We start from the raw sequence: 14,972 nt of genomic DNA, 5'->3' as shown, positions 1-14,972 counted from the left end.
ACTTACCTCAGGGGTGTTGAGATCAAATAATAGGAATTGCCCTTAAAAAAAAAAAAAAGTATTTTGAGTTTGGAATCGTGTTCCAAAATTTTGAAAGCAGAGATGCTACAAAATAATAGTTTGCTTCCTCTGGACCTAATTTCTTTTTTTTGTTTGTTTTTGTTTTTTGTTTTGAGACAGGGTCTCTTACCCAGGTTGGAGTGCAATGGTGCAGTCATTGCTCACTGCAGCCCCGACCTCCTGGGCTCAAGTGATCCTCCCCCCTCAGCCTCATGAGTAGCTGGGATCACAGGCACACGGTATCGTGCTTGGCTTTTTTTTTTTTTTTTTTTTGTAGAGACAGGGTTTCACTATATTGGCTAGGCTGGTCTTGAACTCCTGACCTCAAGCAGTCTACCTGCATAGGCCTCCCAAAGTATTGGGATTACAGATGTGAGGCACCATGCCCAGCCCTGGACAGAATTTCATTGCTGTCACTTGATGAAGAGCATATAACTCTACGAATGCTCAAGCATGAATTAGTTGCTGTTTGTAAGAGAGACAACAGAAAATTGTAGTCTAGGCCAGGTACCGTGGCTCAGGCCTGTAATACCTGCACTTTGGGAGGCCAAGACAGGAGGATTGCTTGAGAGCAGCCTGGGCAACATAGCGAGACCATGTTTCTATTAAAAAAAAAAAAAGTTGCTGTCTAAATTCAGTGGCTCATTCCTGGCATTACCAAAATAACACATAAAAATATCAGTTAAGAGATGGTCTTGAGACAGGCTTGGTGGCTCATGCCTATAATCCTAGGACTTTGGGAGGCCAAGTTAGGAGGATCTCAAGTTTAAGAGTTTGAGACCATCCTGGGCAATATGGAGAGACCTCATCTCTTTAAAAACATGGTCTTTAGGTTTTAAAGTCAAAAGGAATCAAAATTTAGTCTGCTTCTGTTTTCAGTTCTGAGGATTCTCAGCATGTTGGCTGGATTCCCTTTGTGGTGAAATAGAGGATTAAAAACTACCCCTTAGTTCAGTACTCAGAATTTAAGTGTAGAGAGTATCTTGATAATCCAAGCCACTTTCCACACTTTTTTGGAGTTGCCTATAAAAGGACATGAGAATATTGACCAATTAAGTTTACTTATTTTGTAGGCAGCAGTCATAAAATGACCTAACCAGGCAAGAGGACTTGCATAGAGTTTGCATATAAGATAATCCTCCAGGAACATACTTTTAAGAGAAAAGAATTGCTGGATTTTTTAAACCACAATTTTACCATAATTAGACCAAATTTGGCTGAAGCTGTGGCCCAGTGGTGAAAAACCACAGAATGCAGAACAAGGGGTCATTGGTAGTGTTCACTTGGTGATTAATGCTGTTCTAAATAAAAGTAATATCTAATTTGGGGGTGGGGAGGAAAGGATGTGAGTCAAAATAGCCAGTTGTAAAATCCAAGGCTTACAATTCAGTGTGAATGACCCTTTCTATATTAGGATTGACAGATGAAAATAGCAGTGGCTTAAAAGTTTAAGTAGGGTGGACCAGGGCTGACTGTATGATACTCCGCTGTAACAGAGACCTAGACACCTATCTGTTTGTCCTGTGTGACCTCCTTTCCCAAAAGGGGTGCTACCTATGGTTGTGTTAAGTCATGTCCTGTACAAGGATACATGGCCAAAAGACTGAAATAGCAGGGGATGAAATTAATCCCATGATCAACTCATCAAGCACCTGAAGGCACTCGTTGAGTCGGCATGGAGGAAGGGTGGCCTTTTTAAAATTCACACAAAGGGACCATTAAGAACCCAAGTTCTATGGGGAGGGTTGGTGTTTTTCTAAATTGCACAACAGCACCACGTGGGCTGGTGGTCCTGATGATTCTAGATGGCTGCTCCACACCCAAGCTTTTTTGTTCACATTCTGTTTAGCAGGAAGGAAAAATGAAGGGAAGCATGACCCGCCTCTCTTCTTAGGAGGACTCAGAAGCTGAACATGCCACATTTGCTTTTGTCCGATTGTTCAGAACATAGACACATGGCCACTGCAGGGAGGCTGGGAAATGTAGTCTTTATTTCGAGTAGCTATGTGGACTGCATAAATTCAAGTATGAAAGGGAATACGTATCTGAGGAACAACTAAATATCTGCCACACTACCATCAAGTGGAGTAAACAGACTATAAAGTGAAGTTAGTGGCTTCAACCTAGCTTGTTTGGAGGTCTAAAAAAGTTTTAAATAGTGAACCTCTAAAATCTCTTCTAGTTCTCTAATTCTACTCTATAATCTTGAGTTTGGAATAGGGAAGCTGAAAGCACATTTCCCAGACCTAGCTGGTCTGGAAACTTAATAAATGGTCATTTAATAACAACTAACACTTTGTTGAGATGTTAGTCTGTCACACCATTGTAAGTGCTCAAGGAATATTTATTTACATTTTCACAACAACCCTATGAGATATTGCTGTAATCTCCATTTTACAAATGTAAACTGAGTCATGAGAAATTAACTTAGCCAGGTCACAAAGATAGTAAATGACAAACCCAGGAAGTTGACTTCCGAGTGCATGCCCTTAATTTGCAACCTAAAAATCCCCTAGAGTAAAATTGGTCCACTGAGAAGCAATCCTGAGAACTCTGAGGGAATTATTGAGAAAGAGGCGCTTTCTTTTTGTTACTAAGCTACACTAAGTTAGGGGAATGTAAGCCTGGAACAGTGGGGTAGTTGCCTTGACACAGCACTGTTAAGAGCCCACTGGAAGTGAGGCCCAAGAGGAAAGCAGAGCCAAGAGGTGAGGAAAGACATATTCTTGGTAATAGCAGGATTCGTTGTGTCTGAAATCAGATAACATGAATTCTTCAGGCATTCAAACTTTTTCATTCTCACTGACTACCTCTTCTGCCCATTTGAAAAACTGACCTGGCTCTGCACAGCATCTCACACCTGTAGTCCCAGCTACTCGGGAGGCTAAGGTGGGAGGATCACTTGAGCCCAGTTCAAGGAGGCAGTGTGCCATGATCACATCTGTAAATAGCCACTGAACTCTAGCCTGGGTAACATGAGACTTTGTCTCTAAGAAAAATTTAAAAACTAAAAATTGAGCTTCTGAGACTCAGTATAGGTTCTTGTCCTCTGAAAACACTAAATTTACACATTTGTGGGTGTATGCCTGCAGAATGTAACATCACTGATTAAGTCATTGGACAATGAGGACAAAAGATGGTATGAGTTCTTACAATTGTATGAATTGTGATCTAAGTTGAGAGGTATGAAAGCGAGAGAATTGCATATTTAGATAGGTAGGGGGTAGGACTGAGAAGTTGCAGGAGGTAAATGAATATAGCCATAGTGCTTAAATTCTTTTTGGATTTTCCTTGGATAGAAAACTTGGCTGTATAATCAGCAGAAAGTTCACTTAACTCTTAAGTCAACATTTCTTCATTTTTAAGATGGGATTACTACTAGTGCTTATTTCACTTGAAGTTGTCAGGATAAAATAAGAGCATACTAGTAAAGGGCTTAGCCATAAGAGATGTGAGATAGTAGAAGCTATTTGAGGATAGAAAGCTTGGAAATGTGGGTTAGGGTAGTGTTTCATAATAATAAGAAAAGGATGGACAGGTGCAGTGACTCATGCCTGTAAATCTCAGCACTTTGGGAGGCTGAAGTGGGCAGATCACTTGAGATCAAGAGTTCGAGACCAGCCTGACCAACATGGTGAACTGTAACTCCTTGCTTACTCACAGGAAGATCGTATTAGTTATCTATTGCTGCATAACTTGTCTCTACTAAAAATACAAAAATTAGCCGGGCATGGCAGCTTGCGCCTGTAGTCCCACCTACTCAGGAGGGTGAAGTGGGAGAATTGCTTGAACCCAGGAGGCGGAAATTGAAGTGAGCCGAGATTGTGACACTGCAGTCCAGCCTGAGTGACAGAGCAAGACTCTGTCAAAAAATAAAAAAAAGGAAAAAAACGACTTATTAGTGGTGGGGTCTCATTGCTTGATAAAACTTCACTAGAGGAAGAAGAACAAGTAGAGACAAAAAGTGGAATAATTGAGTTTGAACCTTTATTTGGCAAAAGAAAGTTACAATAAAGGTTTGGAAACTAGTATTGATGGATGGGATGGCACTTGCAGAGAGATGAAAAGAAAATACGGCTTTTTCAGTTGGAGCTTCCCTGGTGTAGGGAATGTGCTAAAAAGATTATAGTGATCTAAGCCTTTGCCGCTCAGTGTGGTTCTGGATCTACAGCATCAGGGTCATCTGGAAGCTTGTTAGAAATGCAGAGTCTCAGGCCCTACCCAGACCCACTGAATCAGAATCTGCATTTTAATAAGATCCCAAGGTGATCTCATGCACATTAAAATTTGAGAAGCACTGCTCCAGGCCAGAGAGAAATGCATGGATTTCCATTGTTTAAAATACAAAAGAATAAAGAAATGTGGTCCCAAATCACTGGGACATCTGTCTTAATGTCTGTGATACAGTAGCAACAAGTTACATAGTTTTCTTTAGGCTTACTGTTGCATTATGCGGTGTGTGCCTGCCAGGTTTCAGAAACACAAAACTAACCACTAAATTTCATCCTTACCAATGCTCTTTACTCCAAAACTGATGCTAAGGAATACTTCTGGCTTCCCAAGTTTTAAATATTGAAGTGCTCTTGAAATTTAAGTGAACTATAACTCCTTGCTTACTCACAGGAAGATTGTATTAGTTATCTATTGCTGCATAACTATCCCAAAACTTACCAACCTAAAGTAACAAACACATATCACAGTGTCTGTGCTTAGCTGCGTGATTTGGCTAAGGGTCACTTATGAAGTTGAATCAAGCTATAGGCTGGGGCTTCAGTCAGTCATCTGAGGCTCCACTGGGGCTGAAGGATCTATTTCCAAGCTTGCTCATACAGTTGTTTTCAGGCCTCAGTTTGTCACCATATAGATGTCACCGTATAAATGTCTCCCTAGGCTGCTTGAGTGGTTTCATGGCAGGACAACTAGCTTCCCTCAGACTTAGTGGGCTAAGAGAGAGAGAGAAAAAAACAGAAGTTTTGGTCTGATAACCTAATCCTGGAAATGACATATGTATTAATCCATTTTCACACTGCTATAAAGACCTGTCTGAGACAGGGTGATGTATAAAGGAAAGAGGTTTAATTGACTCACAGTTCAGCATGGTTGGGGAAGCCTCAGGAAACTTACAATCATGGCAGATGGAGAAGGGGAAGCAAGGCACCTTCTTCACAAGGCGACAGGAAGGAGAAGTGCTGAGCAAAGGAGGAAGAGCCCCTTATAAAAACATCAGATCTTGTGAAAACTCACTCTCACGAGAACAGCATGGAGGAAATGGCCCCCATGATTCAATTACCTCTACCTGATCTTCTCCTTGACATGGAATTATGGGGATTATGATTCAATATGAGATTTGGGTGGGGACACAAAACCTAACCATATCAACATACTGTCACTTCTGCCATATGCTATTAGTCACACAGACCAAACCTACCTAATACAATATGGGAGGGGATTATACAATGGTGTGAATACCAGAGAGTGAAGATCACTGGGAGGTTGTCTTGGAGCCTGGCTACTACAGTGATGGGAAAAGCACTTTGCTTTGTGCAACCAGACTCTTCAATAGCTCCAGGTGCAGCTTATACAGCTGGGAGCCTCTTCAGTCTCTATGGAGAGGAGGGAGTGAAACAATGAGTGACTTGCAGATCTCACACCCATATTCACATTACTTCTAGGGCTACTGATCCAATCAGAAATGGATTTTAATCTTGCTTGGATGGGGGAAATAGGGGAGTATGAAAGCAAAGAATACCTATTCAGTTGCGACTGCCTTTACATTTCAAAAAAATTAATGAAGAGTAGTCTTATCAGTTCTTTAATTCATAATTGTATCAAAATTGGGGAAAGATGTTTTGCTGGAGAGTGGTCAAACTAACTCTTTGAAACAGGCCATATCTACTAGGCATACTGACTTTCCCATGTCAAAACTCATTTTTTTTTGGTCTAGAGCCAAAGAAGCAATGAATGATGTGTATAACCAAATGCTGGGATAACTCCTTTTATCAATAGGCTTGCATCCATTTCTCTTTATCCTGATGCTTCTTAATCAGCTGTGTGCAGCTTTACTCTCTGCAATTCTCCATACTTAACCAAGCACATAACCAGCCCAACACACTGTACATCGTATGGTCCATAAACTCTTAAAATTAGAAAAATAAATTGTATAGAAGAGTCGTCAATCTCCACTGAAATTTGGCTGGGATAGATAGCTCCAGTCATACATATTTAAATTTTCCTTCTATTACAAAGGTATTCAGAGAAAAATCTCTGAATATTCCAGAGATTGCAGAGTGTAAAATCAGCTAAACAATCTTTATCTAATTGTAACAAAACAACATATCAGGAATTCTTATTTTGCCATTGGGAAATAAAGTTATGTTGGCAAATAAAATTATGTTAATCTGAAGAAATGACATTTGGTCCACTTTAGATCAAAGGCCCTCTGTACCCCAGAGGGCCAATTCTGCTCTTCTTAGGACAAAAGTCTTGGGTAAAAAGTACAAGTTTTTCTTTTTCTTTTTTGTGGGTCACCTCCTCGTTGTTGCTTCCAATAAACCTCTCAGTTGTTAGCAAGTTTTAACCAGAACATCAAGCAAGATCATTTTCTTACTATGAAATGGAGATGTAAAATTTGAGAAGTTAGATAAGTATCAGGTATACAGGAACAGCATATTCCTCCAATGAAAATAAAACCTTTCCTATAATTAATATAGCTCCATGACCTATATTACTTTTTTTTATTTTTATAGTTAATTTGTGTCTTAGTTCATTCAAGATGCTATACCAAAAATACCATAAACTAGGTGGCTTATGAACAACATTTATTTCTCACAGTTCTGGAGGTTGGGAAGTCCAAGCTGGCAGATTTGGTGTCTGCTAAGGGCCCACTCTTCATAGATGGTACCTTCTATCTGTGTTCTTATATGATGGAAGGGCTGTCTATCTGGGGTCTCTTTTAAAAGAGCACTAATCCCATTGATGAGGGTTATGCCCTCATGACCTAATCATGTCCCTAAAGGCCCCACCTCCTAATTCCATGACCTCAGGGATAAGGATATAACACATGAATTTTGGAGGGACACAAACATGCAGCCAATAGCAATTGGAAAGTGAACTTTGCTGACAGATACAGTATAATATGATTTTATCAACTCCATTTTACTGATGAGCACTCTGAAGAAAGGGAACTAAAGAAACTTGCCAGGATCACACAACTTTTGAAAGTTGGAGTTGGGATTGGAACCCAGGTGTATTGGTTCATTTTATGTTGCTATAACAGAACACCACAGGCTGGGTAATTTATAAACAATGCAAGTTTATTGGGCTTATGGTTCTGGAGGCTGGGAAGTTCAAGATTGAGGGGCCACATCTAGTAAGGACTTTCTTTCTCTGTCATCCCATGGCAGAAGGCAGAAGGGCAAGAAAGCACAAGAGTGTGAGAGAGAGCCCAGAAGGGGGCCAAATAAACAGCATTTATCTCTTCATGAGGGAAGAGCCCTCATGATTTAATCACCGCTTAAAAATCCCACCTCTCAGGAGGGGGACAAGGGTTAAAAAACTAACTATTGGGTATTCTCCTCAGTACCTGGGTGATGGGATCAATTGTTCCCCAAACCTCAGCATCACACAGTATAACACAGGTAACAAACCTGCACATGTCCCCCCTAAATCCAAAAAGAAAGTTGACATTTTTTTAAATGTATATATTTATAAAGCACAATGTAATGTTTTGCTATATGTTGACAATGTAGAATGACCAAATCAGGCTAATTAACAAAAAAGCCTTATCACAGTCTATCTTTAAATAATACACTACAACACCTATATTATAAGAACCCCATGGGGGGAGGGAGGAGGGATAGCATTAGGAGATATACCTAATGCTAAACGATGAGTTAATGGGTGCAGCACACAAGCATGGCACAAGTATACATATGTAACAAACCTGCATGTTGTGCACATGTACCCTAAAACCTAAAGTATAATAATAATAAAATTAAAAACAAACAAAAAAACAAAAAAAGAACCCTATAGCAGCATATTTGCATTTTTTCTCTGTTATCATTTGCACTATTATTCTCAAATATTTTACTTTTACATCTGTTCCAAACCTCAAAATACATTCTTAATATTTTTGCTTTAAATAATTATCTCTTTGCCAGATTTATTGAGTTATAATTGGTATACAGAAAACTGCACATAATTAACATATACAATTAGGCGAGTTGGTATACATTACCATCACTGCAATCCAGATAATAAATAAATCCATCATCTCATAAAAGAAAAAAAAACTCAACTCTCAACATTTGCACTGGGGATTAAATTTCCAAAACAAAAACTTTGGAGGATATTCAGACCATGGCACCAGGCTAATTGGATTCAGCATCTGAATGCTCAGTCACTGTATTATATTACCCCTGAAGGTACCCACTCAATGAATGTTTACTGAATAGTTACATTTTTCTAAATGTGTGCTACATAAATTTTGTATAGACAAATGTAAAAAAAAATACAAAAAGATATTTACCCAATTCTATAAATATTTCTCCTAGTCAATGCTTTAGCCAACATTTTTACTCATTTTTTAAAAATATGAAATAAAATTTCACTACAACCCTTTACCACTACAACCCTTTACCCTGGACTCAGGATAACCACTTTTAATTTCCTATTCTCCCTTGCCCTAGGAATGATAGCTCAATTCTCTCTTAATGTCTACTCCTGTAGTCAGTAAAATGGTTCTTAAACTTTAGCCTGCATCAGAATCACCTGGAGGCCATATGAAAACACAGATTGCTGGACTCCACTCCCAGAATTTCTGATGCAGTAAGACTGGAGTGATGCCTGTCATTTCTAACAAGTGTGCATTTCTAACAAGTTTGAAAATCACTAGTGTAGCTGTTAAAAGAAATGTCTCTGAGACCTGTCTCCCCTATTTACTACGTGAATGATCTTAGGCAAGTTAACAAATCTTTGTGCTATTGCTTAATCTACAAAATGGCAGTGATAACAAGACACATCTCATAGGCTTGTATCCTAATTAAGTGACATATTTTGCATAAAGCACCCAACATACCACCTGACATGGATCAAGTCCTTATAATAACTATTATGACAGGCTGGCTTTTCCAGACAAGCATCCACTTAAAATATACTTAATAATAAAATAATAGTTATTAGCAGTAAAAAGGTATTCTTCATTTGTTTGTTTGTTTGTTTGTTTTTGAGACAGTCTTGCTCTGTCATCAGGCTGGAGTGCAATGGCGTGATCGTGGCTTACTGCACCCTCAACTTCCTGGGCTCAAGCTATCCTCCTACCTCAGCCTCCTGAGTAGCTAGAACTATAGGCGTGTACCACCATGCCCAGCTAATTTTTACTGATTTTTGGTAGAGATGTGGGTCTCATGTTGCCCAGGCTGGTCTTGATCTCCTGGGCTTAAGCAATCCTCCTGCCTCAGCCTCCCAAAATGCTGGGATTACAGCATGAGACACCACGCCCAGTTTATATGCCTCATTCTTGATACTTCCTTCTCTGTAGAGGGAGCTCCATTAATGTCACTATCCCTGCCTTTTGGTATATTCATTCACCGTCTTCTCCTAGGGGAGCAGGAATAATAGATTTTATTGGAGCATTTGGGAAAGGAATCTGGCCTGCTTGGGTAAGCCCCTTCCTCTTTTTTTAAAATTTGGAATGAGGCTGTCCACTTGGATCGTGAGTTCTGCAGCTCCAGGATTATAGGGCGTCTTGCCTCCCTGTGGGGAGGCTGTGGCCATCCAATGCTGCCTGTGACTGGGAAAAGAATATGACTAGCTCTGGAGAGCTCATTGCTGAGATATTTAAGGCACATTCTAAATATTAAGTTTATGATTAAGAAATGTGGCAGATTGATACATATCTGCCTTATTATTTTTTCTTGTTTCTCACTGTTTAGAACTCAGGCCAAGGGAAAGGATGCTATTTGTCAGAACCTTTCAAATCCAGTACGAGGTTTGAATCTTCAGCTATGTGGTATTTTTGTCTTGATAGATTATTGAGGTTTATAGAGGCTGTGTCCACAGATGAGTGTATGTTTTCATATAGACTACCCTGATCTTAAGCAAGTCTAAGATATTCGAAAGCTAAGAAAAAAACAGGGTCTTTTGGTAACATGACATCACAGAGCCTTCTAGAGACCAAATCTCCCGCTCCTCCTGGTCCCAGGAAGATAACTCCAGAAGCTGGGAAACAGCTTTGTGAAGGTGGAATAAAACTGTCCTGTCTGCACTTGAGATCCTCCTCTGAGAGGACAGCCACACTTCTGGCTTATCACAGTCCCACAGGGTGAGCCTCATAGATTACACTGAAAGAACAAAACGTAATGAAGTCTAGGGGAGAAATCACACTCACTCCCTGATGTTTCCTTCCATAGGAGGGAGCTCTATTAGAGTAACACCCCTGGCAGCATGCCAGCCTCTTACTGATTTTTCCATAGGGAGGATAAGTGACATATCTTATTAGAATTTAGAACTCTATTTTTTCTTCCTTCGTTACTGTCCCCAACATGGTTACATTTGGCTTTGTTCTCCCGTGCTGTTATTTTATAGAAGCACACTTCCGTGTGGGGAGGTCTGTGGTGTCTGATGTTCTCTGTGTCTCAGTGGACAAATCTGCGGAATTCTCACATTAATTATTAGGAAGCTTACTTGCCGGTGGATAAAAACCCTGCCATCTTCGATCAGCTTTACTGGTAATGAAGGTGATGTTTTACCTCTGTTGCTTTTCTGTTTGTCCCATTTTTAATAGGTTTGGGGCAAAGGCATAGAAAAGAGGTTCTATTTATTGTGCCAATCCAAACTCTAGATAATGGCTACACCTTTATTGAGCATGTATGGTATACTAAACACTTTGATATTAATAATTCCTCAGTAAGGAGTAAATAAGCTGTGAGGAAATAAGCCATTATTATTATTATTATTCTCATTTTATAAACAAAGAAATGACCACTTAGAGGAATTAAGTAATATGCCTAAGGTTACCCAGGTGGTAAATGGTGGTGCTGGCACTCAAGCCTAGGGGTGTCTGATCCCAGAACCCTTGCAGTTATTTCTACCGCTCTCTTTGTCCAAATTTCTTACTTGAAGACAGAAAGGAAGTTTTTAAAAATAGAGTTTTAGGTTGTGAACCCCAAAAATCTGAGACAGGTCTCAGTTAATTTAGAAAGTTTATTTTGCCAAGGTTGAGGACACGTGCCCATGGCATAGCCTCAGGAGGTCCTGATGACACGTGCCCAAGGTAGTCAGGGCACAGTTTGGTTTTATGCATTTTAGGGATATATGAGACATCAATCAACATATGTAAGATGTACATTGGTTCCGTCCAGAAAGGTGGGACAACTCAAGCAGGGAGGGGACTTCCAGGTCACAGGTAAGTGAGAGACAAATGGTTGCATTCTTTCAAGTTTCTGATTATCCTTTCCAGAGGAGGCAATCAGATATGCATTTCAGTGAGCAGAGGGATGACTTTGAGTAGAATGGGAGGGAGGTTTGCTCTAAGCAGTTCCCAGCTTGACTGTTCCCTTTAGCTTAGTGATTTTGGGGTACCAAGATTTCCAAGATTTATTTATTTATTTATGTATTTATTATTTACTTTTCTTTTCACAAGGTAAAAAATTCCATCTGTATGTACTGTATGTATTGTATGTAAATGCCTACTTTGTTTTGGATGTTGTATAAATATATCTAATGTAATAAGCAGAGTAAATGACCATAGAAAATGAGGGATAGAATGATGATTCATGGAAGGGTTAGTGGGTTCCTGCTGTATTTCCCCTGTGGCAATGGAAACTGTACCTGAGCTGGGAAAGAGAGGCTAAAAAGATCTTACCCAGACGTTTAGGAAAGACAATACAGCTATACTTACAAACGTTTTGGACAGTCGGGGGTGGGTATTTTGTTGGAGAGTGGTTTTTTTGTGAGGGACAATAACAACTATAGAAAGTTCTTCAAACTAGTTCAAGTATAAAAGAGGTTTCTTGAAATAACACAACAGGCAAATTCCTAGACACCTAAAAATAGGACCAAAAAAACATGACCAAGCCACCCAGGGAATGGAACTGTCTAGAAACTTTATCATTCATGGAGCTGCTTGGCATTTTCGACTCCCTTTTGCTTGCTACCCCAGCCTTTTGTTTTTCTCACTATAGTGGCCATTTCTGCTTCTCAAAACTTAAATTTACACATAATTTTGGCTTCTCATGGTGTCATTGCCAGCCAAAATTCTGTTTGGTCTTTCAGTTCAAGCACCTTCCCCTCATGATCTGACTGAGTTAATGTCTCTCAGTGTCCCTAATTTTCAATTCTTGGAAAAAAGAATCTGATTGCTCTGGCTTAGGTCAGTTCCACAGAGGATGTGTTAGGGGTTGTGGCTGGAAAACAACTGCAAATATGGGGTCATGGGCTGGATTAGTACCCCCAATCTGCCTCCCTTAGTAAGGAAAATCAAAATTAGTCTGTCTTGGTCCCTTGGGTTGCTATAACAGAATGGCATCAATTGGATGGCTTATAAACAACAGAAATTTATTTCTCACAGTTTTGGAGGTTTGGAAGTCCAAGATCCAGGAGTCAGCAGATTCAGTATCCAGTGAAGGCTTACTTCTTCATTCATAGACACCATCTTTTAAATGTGTGCTCACATGGTAGAAGGGCTGAGGGTGCTCTCTGGGGTCCCTTTTTATAAGGGAACTAATCCCATTCTTGAGGTTTCTGTCCTTACAACCTAATCACCCTCCAAAAGCCCCATCTTTAAATGCCATTGCACTGGGGATTAGGCTTCAACATATGAATTTGGGGTGGGGGACATAAAACATTCTGTCTATAGTGAGTCATATGTACAGAACAGGCCAATAAAGAGCCTGCTGCCCCTAGAAGCTTCCAAAAGATCCTTGCCCATGGTCTCCTGGAGAGAAAAGTGAAAGTTTAGCTAATCAGGGTTTTGCCATGTGACCCTGACCTCCTGCAATCACCTACCTGTAGTCTGAGCAGTGACTTCTACGAACCTCCAGCTGGCCCAGCCCCCAGGGCTCTGTCCCACAGGGACAAACAATGAGCAACCAGATTCTTTCCCTTTTAGAGAAGCAGAAGATTCGAATTGAGGCAAGGCAATTAGTAGGAAGTGCATGCCCTCAGGGAAAACCTTGTAGGGGAATTGTTGGGGAAATGGGCTGAAGTAAACAAATAAGCACCAGCAAATTAAGTTATGCCATAGAGAAAAGTTACAGAATTTAGACAATTGGGCTGGGTGGAGTGGCTCACACCTGTAATCTCAGCACTTTGGGAGGCCAAGGCCAGGGGAGTGCTTGAGCCCAGGAGTTTGAGCCCAGGAGCTCGAGACCAGCGTGGGCACTGGGCAACATGGCAAAACTCTATCTCTACGAAAGAAAAGAATACAGAATAGAGATGATCAATTGGAAGCAACAGAAGTGTTTGAAACAAAGACAAAGAAAAACTGGGTCACCATACTGGTGAGAAATCCATAAGGTGAAGGGGACAATAAGAACACTCTATCCCAGGGCTGGGTTAAAGCCTTCCACTTCTTATTTATTTATTTTGAGACGGGGTCTTACTCCCTCACCCAGGATAGAGTGCAGTGGTATGATCTCGGCTCACTGCAACTGTCAAAGCTGTTGGAACCACAGCAACTCCGTCTCGACTAGGAGCTGGGTAAAATGAGGCTGAAACCTACTGGGCTGCATTCCCAGATGGTTAAGGCATTGTTAAGTCACAGACGAGATGGGAGGTTGGCACAAAATACAGGTCATAAAGACCTTGCTGATAAAACAGCTTGCAGTAAAGAAGCCGGCTAAAACCCACCAAGACCAAGATGGCGACAAGAGTGATCTCTGGTTGTCCTCACTGCTGCACTCCTGCCAGCACCATGACAATTTACAAATACCATGGCAATGCCAGGAAGTTACCCTATATGGTCTAAAAAGGGGAGGTATTAATAATATACCCCCTGTTTGGCATATTATCAAGCAATAACCATAAAAATGAGCAACGAGCAGCCATCGGGGCTGCTCTGTCCATGGAGTAGCCATTCTTTTATTTCTTTACTCTTTTTTTTTTTTTTTTTTTGAGACAGAGTCTTACTCTGTTGCCCAACCTGGAGTGCAGTGGCACCATCTCGGCTCACTGCAACCTCCACTTCCCGGGTTCAAGCTATTCTCCTGCCTCAGCCTCCTGAGTAGCTGGAATTACAGGCACATGCCACCACACTTGGCTAGTTTTTTGTATTTTTAGTAGAGACAAGGTTCACCATATTGACCATGCTGGTCTCAAACTCTCGACCTCAGGTGATCTTCCCGCCTCGGCTTCCCAAAGTGCTGGAATTACAGGCGTGAACCACCGTGCCCAGCCAGATTCCTGTTTTTCTTATTTCCACATGTGTCCTCCCAATAACTCTCTACTCTCCATCATGACTTATGATCAAAAGAGGCTAACTAACCACAGTCATTAAATATTTCACCTCAGTAATCTAATATTTACAGCCTTGGATCAAAAATGATATGAAGGAAGAAGGAAGGCAGGCAGCAAATAGAGTGACAGGTAGACATCTGAGGACTGTCAGCAGTTAAAGAGACAATCTGATGTGTGATGTCTTAACTTTGCCATCTATTGCTCTTTGGTGATGGTATTTCTGTGATTTGGGACTGTGGCTCTGGCTTACTTGACTTTTATCTGTATTTCTCACTACGTGGGGAGAGAGAGCAGTAGAAAGAACAGACATCAAACCTGCTAGAACCTTAAAGAGTTGATATTGTTTCATCAGTAGTTTGAGGGCAAAGATCAGAGTCAGTCAGGAGCTGAAAAAATGAAGGGGCTTTTCTAGTGTTCCACAGCAGGTCTGTAACAAGTGGGCTTAAATCTCACGTCTT

Source organism: Pan paniscus, chromosome 10 (assembly GCF_029289425.2).
Source record: "Pan paniscus chromosome 10, NHGRI_mPanPan1-v2.0_pri, whole genome shotgun sequence".
NCBI lineage: Eukaryota > Metazoa > Chordata > Mammalia > Primates > Hominidae > Pan > Pan paniscus.
Note: the sequence above shows the minus strand (reverse complement) of the source record.